Below are 17,174 nucleotides of genomic sequence, written 5' to 3' on the forward strand. Positions count from 1 at the left end.
TGATTAGTTGAGTATCTGAGGCTGAAACCACGGGACTGTAAAACATGATTGTTGGGCTTCATTTCTGTACTGAACAGTCATTTCAAGATTAGTTAGTAAATAACAATTAGCTAATGTTGTTCATGAGACTAAAATCATCTCACTGTGGTAGTGTACATACAATATGGCCAATATTATAGTATTGTCAGATTATTATGATATGTGTGTGTGTGTGTGTGTGTGCAAACATCATTAATGTCACTAACATCACTAATGTCACACAACAGTAATGTTTTAATGTTCTTCGTTATTAAACATTCGCACATAAATAAGTGACATCATATTCAGTACTTACTTTTGACAGTTCACTCTTCGACAGCTCCCTTCTGCCGTATTTTGCGGCAAAATTATCCACATCCACCGCCGCGCTATGAATTGTGGGATATATGGGACCACAAAGCGTGCACCAGACCACGCTTGATATTTGGGGAAATATCCGGCGCATTTGGAGTACGCATTTGAAGTACACTTTTTTCTTTTTTTCTTTTTTAACTTTATTTAACAAACAATGAGTATACAACATACGAACAGATGAACAGATGAACACAAAAAGCCAGGGGTAAAAGAAAAAAGTAACAATTATAAGAATACACGCAAAAATTCACATACATATATTGTTTTGAGAGCCTTTTTGTTGGTGGAGTCTGATATTGATTGTATGTACATTTCCACATCCTTAAAAAAATGACAGAAGTATGGTGTTTTGTTAGTAAACTTACATTTATGGATAAAAAAATTAGCTAAAAGTATTAACAAATTTATCATAAAAAACATTTATCATACTTCTTGGGGAACTTAAAGAAACAGAATAAAACATTTTCCCATCGTAAAGAAAACTCCCTTAAAATATGGACAATAACAAACCTGCTAAATTCCTTTCCAGAATCTCTGTGTAAGAGAACAGTACCAAAAAAGATGTGTCACAGTTTCTGGATGATCCCCACAGAAAGTACAATTAGTATTTATGTCCCTTTTAAATTTTACCATGTAGTGACTGGCTGGATAACATTTATGTAGAATTTTAAATGAGACTTCTTTCACCTTATGCATTTGAAGTACACTTCGAATTGGGACAGCCGTCGTAACGTGGCGGTGACGTAATCGCACTTAAAATGCGTACTTAAAGCGTGCACAGCCAGGGAAAACCGGAGGGTGAGGCAAGCTGCCACTGGCTCAACTTTTGCTGCTCTGAGATCAGTTACAATCTGCGCCTAATATGGAAACTCTGCTACCATTAGCAACTAAACAAGCTTCAATGATTTAACATTATAACAGATGAGTTTTCCTTTTGCTAACGTGCTTGGCCATCAACAAGGATAATTATAACCATGACAGCGTGGGGACAGCAGCTCTGACCTTGTCCCATCTAATAAAACAGGCAAGTTGAACAGGTGTAGGCTTAGCCAACAATTTCAAATTAGCATCTGTGAGAATGTCTGAATGTAATAAGTTTAACCAGCAGTTGTTTTTTTTTTAAATAAACACATTTTAATATACCTTTAAAAAATCAAATATAGGTCTGTCTTTCTAAACTTACAAACAACTATTTTTTACTAGATATATGTTCCTCACTGGACAGCACAGGCATATGATTTATAGAATATAATGCTGGACATTTAACAAAATCTAAATTATAGTATTAAATTATATAGTAAATTTATATTTAAATAAATGAGCTCAACCCTAAAGTTATGCAGCAGTAATATTAATCTATTTACCACTAATGGGGAACATTTTTCTGGATTATAATTATTTTAACTTTTCATAATTCAGTTTCATGTGTAGGGAGGTGTTCTCCTAATGCTTTATTGCTTCTTTTTCTAAAGGAATGGTTTGAAAACATTCCTCCACTACTTTGTCATGTTTAGCTAATAATAATTATTCTTTGGTAATATAGTAAGTATTTATTCAGCTATAGTAGTTATTATCTCTACCTGCATTTCTGTAAAAGTCACCGCCACCACTGGTTGCAGGTAAGTCGTCCTTTCTTTTATAAAGTCATGTTGCACAAAAATCAGCTCTGATACCTCGTGCATGGACTGTTTTTAAAAACGGCATTACCGGATTTCTCCTGCAGCACAGATATTTCTCATTTTAATTGCATGCATTAGTAACATATACACAACATGCTATAACTTCTCATAGAGTGTAGAGTCTCTATCTTAATTTTAGAGCTGTTGTCACTAAAACCCTCCAGTATCAGAGACCTGCTCCCCTACACACCTGTAACACACCTTCAGCGCCATCATGTGACAGTAAGCCTTAGGTGCATGACTGTTGTATTTATTGATTAACTCAATAGTTTGAGGAATTGCAAGGGAATGAGTTCTTACTTGAAGAAAGCTGTTATATTATAGTCCTAATGATCCGTGGCTTGATGTTGAGAGTTAACTTGGGAGCCTGAGATAAAGCCAGAAGGTCAAGGAAAGGGTGTTAAAACAAGTTAATTTGCAATTAATTGCAGAAAATAGTTTTTTTTAAATGATGGCATAAATTACTTGATTTATAGTTTTATGGTTAATGACCAAAATGACTCCTCAAAATCCTAAAATGCTGACAGTAAAATACAAAAAAAAAAAGAATATGTGGAAATAGATTGAGAAAGAAAAACATTTTGCTTTTCAGATTATTGAGAATCTTGCAAAACATAACATACACCGTGAAAAATGTCTGGTCAAATATGAGTCCTGCAGAAATCATTCAAGGCTTGTTTATTATCTATGTGGGAATGGTAGAGCAGATCAGATACCACTGATACTGCTGTGTGGTGTTTTTCTCTACAATTTGATGTGACCACAGATATTGTCTGAGAAACATATGTTGTTTAAGGGCAGATTAGATTATGAAAGATTACCACGAATATTCTGCTTTGCTGACCTTTTACTAAAATGCACAGTTGGGTGAGCAGTGTGTTGCCATTTTAGACTTAGAATTGCAATGGTCTGAGCTAGCTGTGCTGATGTGTGGCATCATACATAGACAAGCCTTGAGGCTAAAAGTACTATACCTGACCGCAAACAAGCAATGAATGAAGCAGTTAGCACTGACTTAAACTTGACAACACTTCGTATAAAAAACCTCCAGCCCTTCTCTGTCAAGAACACAACTTCAGTGTTGTATCACCGCACAGTGCACAAGCTATGAGAGCATTTGTAGACACTTAATTTGGGGGTGGGGTGGACACCTCAATAACTCTGTCTTCTGATGGAAATGGGTTTTCACTCCAGAAAAAGTCTGAAAAACACTTATGCAGATATTTTGTGTACTTTAAACCCAAAGCTGTGTGCACACTGGAGTTATGAGAAAGCTTGTGCAAGGTTGTACTGTAAGTGTGTGCATATTGTTTTACACTGCAGAACAATTAAATTCAAGAAAAAACAAAGGCTATGGGCGCTCAGACTGGTTAAGCGAATAATAAACACAAAATAGCATGTTAAAGTAAACTAAATCTGCATTCTGCCACAAAATATCTGTATCTACAGCCATGCAACATGAATTATAAATGACTTTTGGATGACTGGATGAATTCATCTGTTGTTCCAAAAATCTCTGACCAGTACTTTGGTGTTTCCATTTAAACAAAAACAAAACAAACATTATTCTGGATGCTGTTCGCTTTCTTTAACATTTAATAAACTGCAGTTCCCAGAAAGCCAGACATGATCCAGCCATTTGTTTGTGTGTGTGTGTGTGTGTGTGTTCAACAGCCGGAGAGCGAGGGAGAGCCGCAGGTATAAGGGAAAACAAAGGCTCGCTTGTTCACAGCAGTACTTTATCCTCATTACACTCCTCATTTGTTTACACTGTTAAGTCTCTCACTTCCTCCATCCTTCACTGCCCCCCTCCCCCACCTCCGATTCATTTAGTCCACAATCTGTAATCAGTGTTTACACTCTTGACGCCCTTCGTCATGGCATGAGCTGCAGCTCCGACATGTTACTGTAAATTTGTCTGCTGTGTTGGCGGAGCATGCGACTCACAAACATTTTGCATTTCAGGAGGAGAATCACACATAAAGAAAGTGCATTTAAGCTAACAGTGAGGAAGGTGAAGTAGTCGTCATGCAAGAAAGGATTAAAAGTAAAACAAAAGCATGAGTGGAAGTATGCTTTGGTGGTGCTGGAGGGGTTAAATCTGTCGGGGCGAGGAGGATGAGAGTTAAGACTACGCAGAAGAATTAAAATCAGACAGACGGAGAAAATGGGAGCAGAAGGAAGAGATCAAGAGGACGACAAAGCAAAGAAAGAAGAGAAAGAGGCCGAGCAAAGGAGAGCAAAAGACAGAAAGTAATTGGTTCTATGATGGCTTCCAGCTGCATGGCGCCTGGCCAAACCAACTTTTCATATTATTCAGACACACACAGACACACACACACATTCACACACTTTTCGAGGGAGTTGTGCACCATAAACATTAGATCTCGGTAGTTTGTGACAATATATGTTAGGAACTGTGACATGCTCGGTTGCTCAATGTGAAAAATCCTTTGTGAGATTGCAATAATGACCTGTTCCTCTCAGTAACGAGCAGATTCCTTCCTGTGCTCACTGCTGAAGGTGAGTAACATAAATAAAATGCAGTCATACCGCCTGCAGGATTGAGGGGCCAAAATAATTCTGTTAGAGATGTATCTTTGCAGCAGAGACTTTCCAGGCAATTCATCTCCCCCTAAGGTGCAGATAACCAGCGTCTGCATTATGAAGGGAATGATATTAGGCCAGTAGCTCACTTCAGTAATAGGAACATAGTCTGTGTTTAATAGAGACAGAAAACAGTTAGCTGATGATTAAAACTTTTTTATATGCTGTTGTAATGAGTCTCTTGTGAGTTGTTGAAAGTCAGCTGGAGACGTCAAACTCCCAGCGACAAAGACTCTCTGACAGTCGATGTAAGCACATATGGGCAGATGTGATATACGCTCGCGACGATCTGACTGCAGGAGGCGTGATGTGACATCTGTTTGAGAGACAGTAAATTAGCAAGTTTGCCTGCAAGTGAATCGTGTCAGTCAAAATAATTTATCCGCACACATCACACTCACGCACTCAGCGAATGCTACGACATAAAGAAAACAAACATGGCGAACAGTCGAAGAAGATCCGTGTTAACAATGGCACTGCTCCAAAATGCTGCAAATAATCGATTAAAATTAATTAAGAGGTGACAGACATTTCAATTTGTATTTTAAAAAAACAGAAACACGGAAAAATCAGCCTGCTTTTCGTGTGGGCTTGTTTCCAAACAGTTATAACAGTGTTAAATTAGCTCGTCGTGCACGCAGACAGATGGGTTGCCAAAATGAAACTAATATTAAATCGCTGAATACTGTATTACTCAGAACATCACAGCCTTGAACAGCTCCCCCTTATTGCTCTCAGGATGACACTTTGGCATTTCCAGTTAAAGGACAGGGGTTTTTTTTCTTTGTTTGTGGTTTTGGGTTTTTTGTATTTGTAGGTGTAAAAAAGAAGCGACAGTCCCTTTTTGATCGGGTAAAGGTCGGGGATGGTTACCAAGTATTCCAAATAAACTAGTTATTCCAAATAAAATATACAGTGGGATCAAATGTATTCAATTAAAAGGCGCTAAACTACAACTCTAAAAAAAAAAACAAAAAAACTGGCAGGCAAAAACTAAATAAACAGCTACAACAGTCTCAGCAGAAACTTTGATCACTGGTTGTTGCTCTCGTTGCTGCAAGGTGCAAGCTACCCTGGATCCAGCCTCTCTGTTGTGCCAGTAGCTCATTCCAGAGGATGCGGTTCCATGACTTGTGAGCCCTGGGATCATTTTTTTTAGTTCCTTCCCACCTTCCTTCCTTCCTTCCGTGGTTGCAACCCTGCCCATCTGTTCCCTCTGCTGTTTGTCGCTTACTTTCCCTTTTTGAAGGGATGGACTGGACAGGTGTGATCAATGAGCTGATTGTTAAGACATATAGAAAAGCTTTGCAATGTATATCAAGTAATGAAACTACAAATTAAAGCAAATACAGCAAAATTTGCCTTAAAAGCAGAGGGTCCCTGGTTCAGTCCTGGGAGGAGACACAAATCTCATTGGGGCCACATCACGAAGGGGATCCAGTGTAAAAACTGCCACCGCTGTGGTGACCTCTTGTGAATACGGGAGCAGCCGACAGTCGCGTCTTCTCTACTTTAGCTGTGTGACATAAGCATTTTCAAAGTCAGTGTCACAGGGAGCAGGAGGCTTTACAAGTGCGAACACGTCTTTCTTTTTTTTTTCTTACTTGGAAGGCAAAGAAGAAGAAATAAAAGGTGGAAAAGTAAATCTGTCTGCCAGTTTAACAGCTCATTTTCAGTTCTAGAGTCTACAAAGAAAATCTCTCTAATTGATATGCAGCTAACACTTTGTCTTACACTGAAGGTTAGTCACGGGCTGTTCACTGATACTGTAACTCCTAAAACAAGGCTTCAGATGGCTAATCCAAGTCTTGAGTCAGTAAAGCCGTCTGCTGTTTGACATTCTCACAGCTTCTTGCTCTCTCCCCCTCCATCCCCAGTTGCCTGGGGGCTTTATCCACTAAGTCTAAACATTGGCAGCTCCAATATTTTAATTCCTTCTTGAAAACTGATTTTTCCCCTTTATGCCTCATGCTCATCTGTTTTTTATGTGGCCGTGACCAAGACTATAATGTTATTAGAGTCCAAGTTAAGACAAAAGCGCCATTTGGATCAGATAAGCTTGATGAGGGCTGGAAAGAGCAACGATGAATCTGTGCGGCTTTCTCTACATTTCTTTTTCTTGCTCTCTTGCGCTGATGGATGTCCTCCTCTCTGCTCTCAAACAGATGGCAGCGGTATTAGGACTTGGATGTTCAGGAACAAGAGAACTAAAATTATTATCTCTGACATTTCAATACAGCCTTTAGTGCGAGCTACCACAAGGGCTTCCAAATCCATTCAAGCTAATCTAGACCCCTCTTCATACAGCTTATCCTTCTCAAGCTTCTTCCTCTTTAAGCTCCTTGGATCACTGCTCGTCAAAATCATCTCAAACAATTTACAGTGTGTAGAGCATTGCCGCAACATAAAGACACCATCATGTAATGACATTTAAGCCCTCAGACACTGACTGGAAGTGACTGGATCCATTTCTCATGGTGTTTATACTCTCAGCAGGAGACGAGCCAAATCCCAGGCTATGGCATGGTAAATTAACATTGACTGTGGTCTTCACTTTCACAGCAATACGAGCAGTTATCAGAATCACACAATCACACAAGAGAGTCTTATTATGCATGGTAGTAAATGACTAATCTTTAATGAGACCCACATTTAACCTTCTAATGGCTCTTTATTAGACTAATGAGCTATGCCCTAGTGTGTGTGTGTGTGTGTGTGTGTGTGTGTGTGTGTGTGTGTGTGTGTGTGTGTGTGTGGAAAAGGAGGAAATGTGTGTGTGCAGACTGTAAGTGAGTGCAGCAGTGAAACACTAATTAAGCTGTCGGATGGTGCAGCAGATTAGGCAGGGCCCCCTGCAGAGTCTTCGGCCCCGGTAGGCAAACAGGCTTCATCCCTCAGCCAGCCAACCCAAATACATCCCAGCCCAGCTCTAACCAGAGCTCAGGAATAACATCAGTGCTCGCTTCACCCAAATATCTTCAGCCCAGTGAGGACAGATCAGATGGCTAGCCAGAGCCAGCAGCCCAGACTGAAGGCTGGACAGAGATTTTCGCCTCAGCTGTGGAGGAGATTAGCAGCTTTTCTCACACTCTATATGCACACATATTCAGGGGACACATATAGAAGCACATGCATGCAGAACACAATGAACACAAGCATAAAAAAAAAACATTTGCCAGAGATAACGTTCAGAGAGGAGAAATGAGTCTGTGTGCATTGGCTGCACATCCTGACCTATATTTAAATAAATCATTGAGGGAGGTTGTGCATGTTTTTACCATATAAATAACAAACAATACATGACGCTTGTGTTGCAGATGAATTTTCGTGTGTGTGTGTGGTGGGGGGGGGGGGGGGGGGGGGGGGCTGGAGGCCACAAAGTTTGGTTTCTTTCACATTTGGCACCAGAAGAAATACAGCATACTATCTAGAGGGAGCACCAAAGAATAACCACAAATAAACAAAAGATCGCATTCACCTCCGGAGTGTTCACATTTATATCTTATATTTTACCTGTTTGGGATAAAAGCACAAGCTGCTTGTGACTGCTGCTCATCCTGGAGGATGTAAGGCTACTCTCCCAGGCTCTTAAAATGGCCGCTTGGAGGCATGGAGACAGAGGGTTCCTTTTATTAATGCTACACCTTTGATTAATCTCAGCAAATCTGTTCCCCATCCAATGCCTGACAGCTCTGGGGCTGATGCAGGGACCCCAGTACACACGCAGACACACACACACTTGCGTATGCACAAACACTGTCAGTGAGTGTTGACACAGTCCAGATGTTGGCAGCTCTGTTCCAAATGAAAGCAGGGCAGCCGGCCAACAACCTGAACCACTCTCCCCATCAAATGATATGTTTACAATAATACTTTTCTGAGACTCTGGAGACACACGCACATGTGTGCATGCATGCACACAGACAGTCCATACACACACGTACACACAGCGTGCAAGTGCATTCTCAAAGCAAGGGAAATGAACTAATGGAAAGCAACGTTACCACATTGGGTGCAAAGGCATACCAACTTGTGGTGGGACAGATGAGAGAGATGAGACCAAGACAAGGAAAGTTTGGTATAGCAGAAAGTAGAGAAAGGCAGAAAGCAGAGCATGTGACAAATAGTGTGATCAAAAGAAAGGAGCGAGTCATTATCATTGCCTTGTTTGGATCTATATTCCTCCCGCTATGTCAGTCAGACAGAGTGAGGCAGGGGATGGAAAAATAATAGTGTTGTTATGTAATGTGCCCGGGAGGGCTGGAACTGCAACAGGCAAAGAGGGAGGAAAAACACCTCTGGTTACACAGATTGGGGTAGTAAAGGTCAGTCTGGACCTACTGTTTTCTATAGCAGTGTCACTCATATATTTCCAACCCCTTGACCTCCTTTCCATCCTCCAAAAAGTCAGTGAGAACTGGTTTTGCAGGATTGAGGAACAAAAGTTGTACAATTCATTCCCACATCATAATTTCCAAGGTGAAAAATAATAAGGTAGTGCAAAACTGTCAGAAACTGCACTTCCTTGAGGGGCCACTTGAGGCTGGCTCCACAGGTGAGACTCCACTGTTAAGTTTACAGCAAAAAAAAAAAAGCAGGTCTTGGTCTCTGCTGCTAATTTTCCCCATTAAAACAACTGTTTAAATGTAGTTTAGGCTTAATCTTGTGCTTAATCAGGTCCTCTGCAGCTTTGACTGACAGGTGGCTGTTACCACTAGCTTTCAATGAACTGCATCAGAGCCAGGCTAGAGGAGTCGTTCAACTTCCTAATTAATAACACAGTCGCAGAATTTGCTGCAATTCAGCTGGGACTGCAGCAGAGCGCTTTCATTAGAGAGTCATCAGTGAAAGAGAGTGAGTGGAGCTATACAATAAATATATACACCTGCTTTTTGATTCGATATTCAGTTTCTTTTGAGATTTTCTTACAGGAAAACCAACATTCTGCTTATTTTTTGGTTAATGATTTATACACATTCCCTCGATAGCTCCAGTTTGCAGATGATAACTGGATGTTTGAAACATTAGATAACCACAGATGAAACCTACACATGTGTATAAGAAGCAGCTGGTTGTGGTGGTCAGAGGTGACTGCTATCAGGTGACGGCCTCATGCCTGAAATCAAAACATCTTTTGTCTCAAAAACATGTTTGGACCATAAAATTTTGATTTTGGGGCTGAATGGTAAGTGAGCTGGTACTTATACAGATGTTTTCTACTCTAACTGAGCACTCAGAGGGCTTTTTTTTTTTAACCACTAGCCACATTCACCAATCCAAACATATATTCATAGTGTGGTTTATTCTATGTCTTGAAGCATTTCATGCACTCACACTAAGATGATTGCATTGGGGGAAACTTGGGGTTCATTATTTCGCCCAAGGACACTTCTACATGCAGACTAGAGAAACCGAGGATTGAACCACGACCTTCTTATTGGTAGACAAACCACTCTATCCTCTGACTCAGAGCCACCCACTAAAGCACCCATTCATTCTGGACTGTGGGATGAGCAGAAGTCTGGGCAGTCTGAGTTCTTCAGTGTTTAGAGGGTTTTTTGTCTGGAGCTTTAAACCATGCTCTTCCTTTAAGATTATTTTCAGTCTAATTATCTGACACATGCCCTTGTGGTTTAAACATAACAACAGCCTATCCAGGAAGTGTGTGCTCCGGATTGTCTGAGTTAAATGTTTTCTTCTTATTTATGAAATGTATTTTACCTTCATTGATTCATATGCTATCATCCTGTGCATGTGCATCCTTTTATGGAAAGTCTATGCATTTCTTAAAAACCAGAATCTCTGAAAAAGAGCAGAAATAGCCATAAACATTGGATGCATTGGATGATTTTCATGTTGTGTGATTGCTTGCACATTAATGTTGCCCTGTGCGGCTACTTTTTGTTATAGGCTAACTAGACAGCCACCTAGGGCATCGCCAGCTGGAGGGGCATTAAACGGGAGAGAAGGTATTTTGTCATTAATCATACATACAGACGTAATTTCCTTAGGGATTAATAAATCTGACATTTGAAAGTCTGCCGCTGACAACCTGTGCATACCACACATTGTTACACTACAATAACCAGCTAATGCAGACAGACTGAAGGAAAAGTGTCTGCGGGGAACTGGTTCTGAAATATCCTGGAGTTATTTAAAGCTTTTTGATCTGCAGTTCAGTTGCTAACACTGCTAGGAGGATTAACATATGAGTAACCAGGTTTCTGACGTTCTCCACTAGCATTAGTGTAATATAATCCACTCTGTGATAACTTATAATGCGGATAATATTGGTATGTGCAAGTCTGAATTTTGTATGAGTTACTGTGTCAGTAGCTCAACAGTAATGGGGATTCCCACAGTGGTGATACTGATACTCTGTGAACTATAAATCCAAATGTTAGGGGGACATAATATCCAAATCTCGCCTAGAAATCAAAATGACTAGAGCTCTTGTTTTCAACTATCCTTCTCTGTCACAGACTCTTGTGTTGACAGACTGAAGCGTCTGCACAGGTGTTTTTATCTAATGACTGCCTGAAAATGTTTCTATATGTCGGTACGTAACCAAACATTGTCCCATGCATTTAATGAGCAGCCACTCAGTTCCAGTCCAGTGACTTTAATCATATGCCTGTTCTCAGCATGTAACTCCTGACACCTCAGAGCTTCACTCTTCTTTATAAGAACTCTCACATGTGAGATGCACACGTGAAAATCTGCACAGCTGCGTTCACAAAAGTGACGGTTTAGTCAGATAACATTACACGCACAAACATACAAACAGATATTGTTGCTGAGATGTGGTTTACCGTTTCCTGGGAATTTAGCAATCAGATGGCTTATCCTTGTCATTGTTTGCAGAAGACAAGCCACTGCAGGCCTGTCTTTATCTCAGAAGAAGGGAATGAGTGCCTGATAAAGACCTTAATCTATTCATAACTTCCAACAGGACTAGACAACCACCCCAAAAAAAATGAGAAAGAAGGAAAAAAACGTTCAGAGTGCAGATTGCATGCATGCATGCTGTAATGCAAATGCTCTCAGATTCACTTCTTTCTGTATTGGCTTTTTAGCAACTGTATATAATAAACTACTAAAAATATCACCAACATTTGATAGCATTTGAGCCAAATTCTGAATTCTAGAAATGTTTAATTTGATATATCAAGAATATCAAGAAAATATTTTCTCATGACTTTGGTTGATGACACTACAATTTGGTGCAAAGCACACTTACACAGAGGCCTTCTGTGTGGCCATAGACTCTAAATGAACTTAGTCACATAGAGGAAAAGTTGATGCACTCCCAAATTTGTAAGACAATATATCATTGAAGCAATATAGCTTTGGAGAAAATTTGCCTTGGATGAGCGTGCTTCACCACTGTTGCTCGAATTGCCTGGCACTGTTGAAACATATGGTATGAATTATCTGCACAGCTCTGCAGAAGTGGGAGAGACAACGAGAGACAGAGACATGGAACAAAAATCTTCTTTCTCTTTTTTTTAAAATCCAAGAAATGTTAAAGTTAATAATTGAATGTTATATTTTATTTTGCTGTTTTCGGCCTTTTGAAGCTTGCACTGTTCCATGCTATCACGGGGCTGATGGAAGTGTAATGAAGTGTGGAGGAACAGTGCCAGCTTCAGCAGAAATGCCTGTGGTTCTGCCTTCCAGCCCAACACTAACAACGCAGCAGACGGGCGACGCAGATGAAAACTAACAGAGGAGTTGAAATAATTTTTTAAAACTGAGACACCGCTCCCCGTGCGCCACATAATCTCATCCACTAAGGGGTGTATGTGTTCACTATGGGGGTCCATTAATAAAATATGACTGTATCATATAATAGACTCATCTGCCAAATTACAGGAGACAAGAGGAGGCTTATTAGGAGGATTGAGAGGGAGGCGTGTGTGTGTGTGTGTGTGTGAGATGGAGTCTAAATAGTGAGATTAAGTGGCCTACTCTCATCAAAAAGGCACATTACCTAAGTGTTGGCATCCTTAATAAGACTCAGGCAGAGCCAATCTGCTAACAAAGACTCTAACTGTGACCAAGGAGACATGAGAGAGGTGGAAATTACTCTCAGCACAGAGGAAATTATGTCAGTTTTTTTACCCCCATCTTTCACAAAGCACACAAACTGCAAAATGAAAACATTTACATACTGTATATGCAGGAAAATGCTTATACACACACACACACACACACACAAAACAGGGCACCTAAATCAAACTGCTCTGAGTCACACTGTCACCGTGGCAACAGTGGCCGGCTCCATGCAGAACGCACTTTGTCATGTCTCTGGTGTTATTTTCTGTTTGCACCCCACACACACACCAGCGCGCACACACACCAAACCATCGTTCAGCTGCAGTAATTCCTGCACTGATCTCTCAAGTGGATCACTGAGCAAAGCACTGCAGGTGTGAGTCCTTCAGGTCACCGGGCAGATTTTTATCCTTTAAATCCTTAAAAATAGCATTGCATCTTCCCTTTTCTCTGCTACACAAAGTGCATTTGTTCAACTGCCACATTTTCTGCTGTAACCGCAGCGAGTTAGTTGTTGCTCTCTGTCCTGTGGATGTGACATGAAGGCTTTTGAGGGGACTGTAGTCGCACTGATACGTTTCACCACCAGATGGTGTCTCCCATCGCTGTGCAGAGGAGAAGAGAAGAGGAGGGAAGGAGGGAGGAAGGAGGTGCTTTAGATGTTGCTTGCTCTATCCATCTTCATAAACACAAGCAACAGTCATCCTCTGAAAACACCAACAGAGATAAATTGAGAGGATGCTTGGTTACGGCAGGCTTCCTAGTTAGTTGGCCTGGACTGCAGGGCTATCTGTTGTAAATTTATGACTCTGTCTGTTGTTGGTGGTCTGTGTGGCTTTGGATGTGCTTCAAACAGACACTGATATTCATTGGCAATCACTCGTGCATCTTGACTCAGGTCAACAAAACTGATTTTCAACAAATCTGGCTCTGCGGTTTGAATCTCACCATGAAGATTTTTGTATTTGTAGTATTAGGCTTTGATTTTTATTAGAAATATTTTGGAAGCAGATGAACATTTTGGTAAATGCACATATTCTCTTTCTTGCCAAATGTTAGATGATCGAATCATTACTCTTGAGTTTGTCTGGTAATTATGAAGCTGGAGGTTATCACAGCTTAAAGCGGGGTGAATATGTGCCACAGTGATTTATGCAACGTAAGAAAAGGGCACTATAACTCAATAACTAAAGCAAAAAATGGTTAAGAGTGATGACAAAAAAAACATTTTACTAACATAAAAAAATAATTATCCTGCAACCTTCAAGGTGTCTGATATGCACTAATGCATGGCTTACTGATAAAACACTGCATATGGGATCTAATTAAATGACAGTGTGGTGTCAATGCAGTCTTTTGCCTTTTTTGGGTAGGTGGGGGGTGGGGTGGTTTTGTTTTTCATTGAAGATTGTGATGGGCTGCTAGTTGAATACAACTCCCTGTTTTGTTCATGTGAGGCATAAAGACACTGAGATATCACAGACTGTATATAAAAGATGGAAGTCATTCAATGGATCTCAAGGTCTAGTTAAAATCTTAAACTAAGTGTTTTGACATTCACACAGCATCATATATAAGATATGAGAAAGTAACACAAATCAATGAGAATTTAATAAACTAAAATCTAAGGGGACGCCAGGTTATCTATGTTTATCAATAGTCATTTGACATCAATGTAATGCATAGTGTAAGTGCTCCTTTAAAATTGGTCAAAAATAGAGGACTTGCTATAGAAAACTTCCTGAAGCCACTTGTGTCACTACATACTAGACCACATTAACAATATCTTAAGGCTATATATATATCCAGCCATCAATTTTCTGAAACACACATCCATACTAAGTCAAACTGAATGGGTAAGTGGTTGGCAACTGCAGTCCATCACATAAAGATAGAGACAACCACAAACTATCAATTCGAAGCCTACAGTCAATTTAGAATTACCAATAAACCTAACATGCATGGCTTTGGCCTGTGGGAGGAAACACAAGCACCTGGAGGAAACCCACATAGGCAGATGGAGAACATACGGATTTCACAGTAAATGCCCCAGGCCTGCTATTAAACAGCAGTGCTAACCACTACAGCACACTGTCACCAAGTGGTATATGTGTATGAAAATATGTTTTAAATAATTTTAGGCTTAAAACATGAAAATAAAAGTTCCAGAGGTACAAAAGCTGCTTTGGTTTGCATAAATATGGACGTGAATAGAAGACGACACAAGCAGCTGTTTTAGTTTACAGTTAGTTAGGACAATTGTGCTGCAGATGTTGGTATGAAAAAGAAAATACTTTCTGTACTTTTTCTTCCCACAGACTTGCTTCTTTGCCGCATGAATATAAGTGGGGTTAAAACACTGATTTGAGGAGTTGGTGAGACTTTAGGAAGAAAAATCAGCAAGCCGAGATCACAATCACAATACTACCAAAAACTACTATCACCAAAGCAAGCTCATGCTCAACACGCACAGCTTTTGGACCATGAGAAAAACAATTCAACACATTACAAATTACAATCTGTAAAAAATTAAAGTTATTACAAATGGTCAGTCTTGCCTTCAAGAAAATGTACAGTCTGCAAAGAGCCAATCTAAAGTCAGAAGAACTAAGTAGATTGCCCTAGAAATTAAAAACTGCTGGTCAACTTGATTTATGCACATTTTAAGAAGCCTGTGCTTCTCCCTCAACCCCAAATCTACATTCCACAAAAGGGTGGACCTACACAGGGTTGGGAGGAAGATCCTCCCAAATTTTTGAGCCTTTTGTTTAAGATTGAGAATAGTAAACCTTCAGCCTCTGCTACACACCAGAATTCATAAAACCTGTTCTCCTCCTACACTCCATGAGTTCAAGTATTTAGCCCTGCATTTCCAGGACAGTCTTTATCCTCAAATACCATCAGCATGACACTGATGCAAGCCTCCCAAAATTTTGGTTAACTTTTTATTTTTACTTTAAAAAAAAAAAGAAGATGTTTTAGGATTTTTAGGCTCTATTGGACAGGAAAGTTGGAGACTGAGTGTAACGGGAATGTCACCCAGGAAATGGTCTGGGATGGCCCCCGCAGAAGTGACTTAAAGGTCTCCTGTGCAAACAGGTGGGCCACAGTGGCAGCAGTCAAAATATTTTTACTGGAATAATTCAAATCAGCCTTCACAGAACTGTCATGAAACAGAAAAGTTTTAGATACAGTGTGGAGCAATAAGACAGGAATACCAAAAAGTACCTGTGACAGAAATTCCCAGTGGTTTTCTTTCTTTTGTCTAGGATGGTGGCTCCATCTTCTGACTGCTTAGAATCTATTTCTAACTTAATTATAAACAGATTCATATATATACATATATATATACATATATATATATTCGTATGGGCACAGCTGTAGTTATCACGCTAGTATTTCTCTGCATGGATACACTGGAGGAAGCTGGTGCCCTTTAAAAGCTCCAGTTTCCCTTTTTGAAATAATATCACTGAAGTTATTGTCTGCCCATTTCAGCCAGATGACTTTTAATTATCACAGGCATTCATCCAATCATTGATAATATTGCATGTGTTTTATGTAGTCAACCACAGTGTCTCAGAGTAAACCGCGGTTTGACACTAAACCCCGTGAGAAAATCCACGTATCATCAGATTGATGATTCTCTTTTCCCTCCTTTAATTGTAGCTTCTGCTTTAGAGTACATCCATCATACAGGATGTGTTTCGCTGTTCTTTTTTTTTTCACTGTGATCTATCTCGTCCTCCTGTGCAGAGGGTGGAGTGGGGCCGTGGGCTCATTTACAGGCATCAGTAGTGAGTGATTTGGGTGCAGCACCACTGCAGCCTTGACTGCCATCAAATGAAGGGGGAGATTTTTTTATTTTTTTTTACCACAACACCGGCGGTGCCAACGGTTCAATCAGCACTACAAGATACACTGAGACACATTTGGGCAGCTCACCCTGCAACCATGGTAACAGAAGAATTTTACTAGTTGGCAGCAGCCAATAGTGGGGCACTTCCCACTCAGTTCTGTCCAATAACAGAGCAGCCTGCAGCCCAGCCCACCTAGAACTAACACTGATGGGCTAGTGCAGTGAGGATTTAGAGATGTAGGCTTGGTTAATGAACAAGTACAAGAGTAAGAGTGTGTAGGTATGTGTGTGTGTGAGAGACTGAATGAGGCTGTGCTATAATCTGATGAGAGGATTCCCTCTCGTTTAACCTCGACACATTGTAGAGTAGTACTCATTCACCGAGACCATCTGACATTCAGCACCAACAGTGCAGCAAGTCCCCTGTCATCGCACTCCCCTCACACGTTACGTGCACAGGCATGCTGCACACACACTCACACACACCCACGAAGCACCTGGCTCTCATCACAAAATCAAACAGATCGGAAAATCGAATGCGATATGGTCTTAACCAGAAAGAAGCAAATGATCCCATC

The 17,174-nt window shown here is 40.3% G+C and overlaps 1 long non-coding RNA gene across 1 annotated transcript; it reads right to left on the reverse strand.

Moving 5' to 3' along the window:
* Positions 1-947: 947 nt before the first annotated feature.
* LOC146506879 (uncharacterized) lies at positions 948-8,015 on the reverse strand. Its single transcript, XR_014877349.1, has 3 exons — positions 5,716-8,015; positions 5,102-5,168; positions 948-4,995 (listed from the first exon to the last, which is right to left on the reverse strand). It is a non-coding gene; the product is annotated as an uncharacterized LOC146506879 (long non-coding RNA).
* Positions 8,016-17,174: the final 9,159 nt, after the last annotated feature.

Source organism: Neolamprologus multifasciatus, chromosome 12 (genome assembly GCF_963576455.1).
Source record: "Neolamprologus multifasciatus chromosome 12, fNeoMul1.2, whole genome shotgun sequence".
Taxonomy (NCBI): domain Eukaryota; kingdom Metazoa; phylum Chordata; class Actinopteri; order Cichliformes; family Cichlidae; genus Neolamprologus; species Neolamprologus multifasciatus.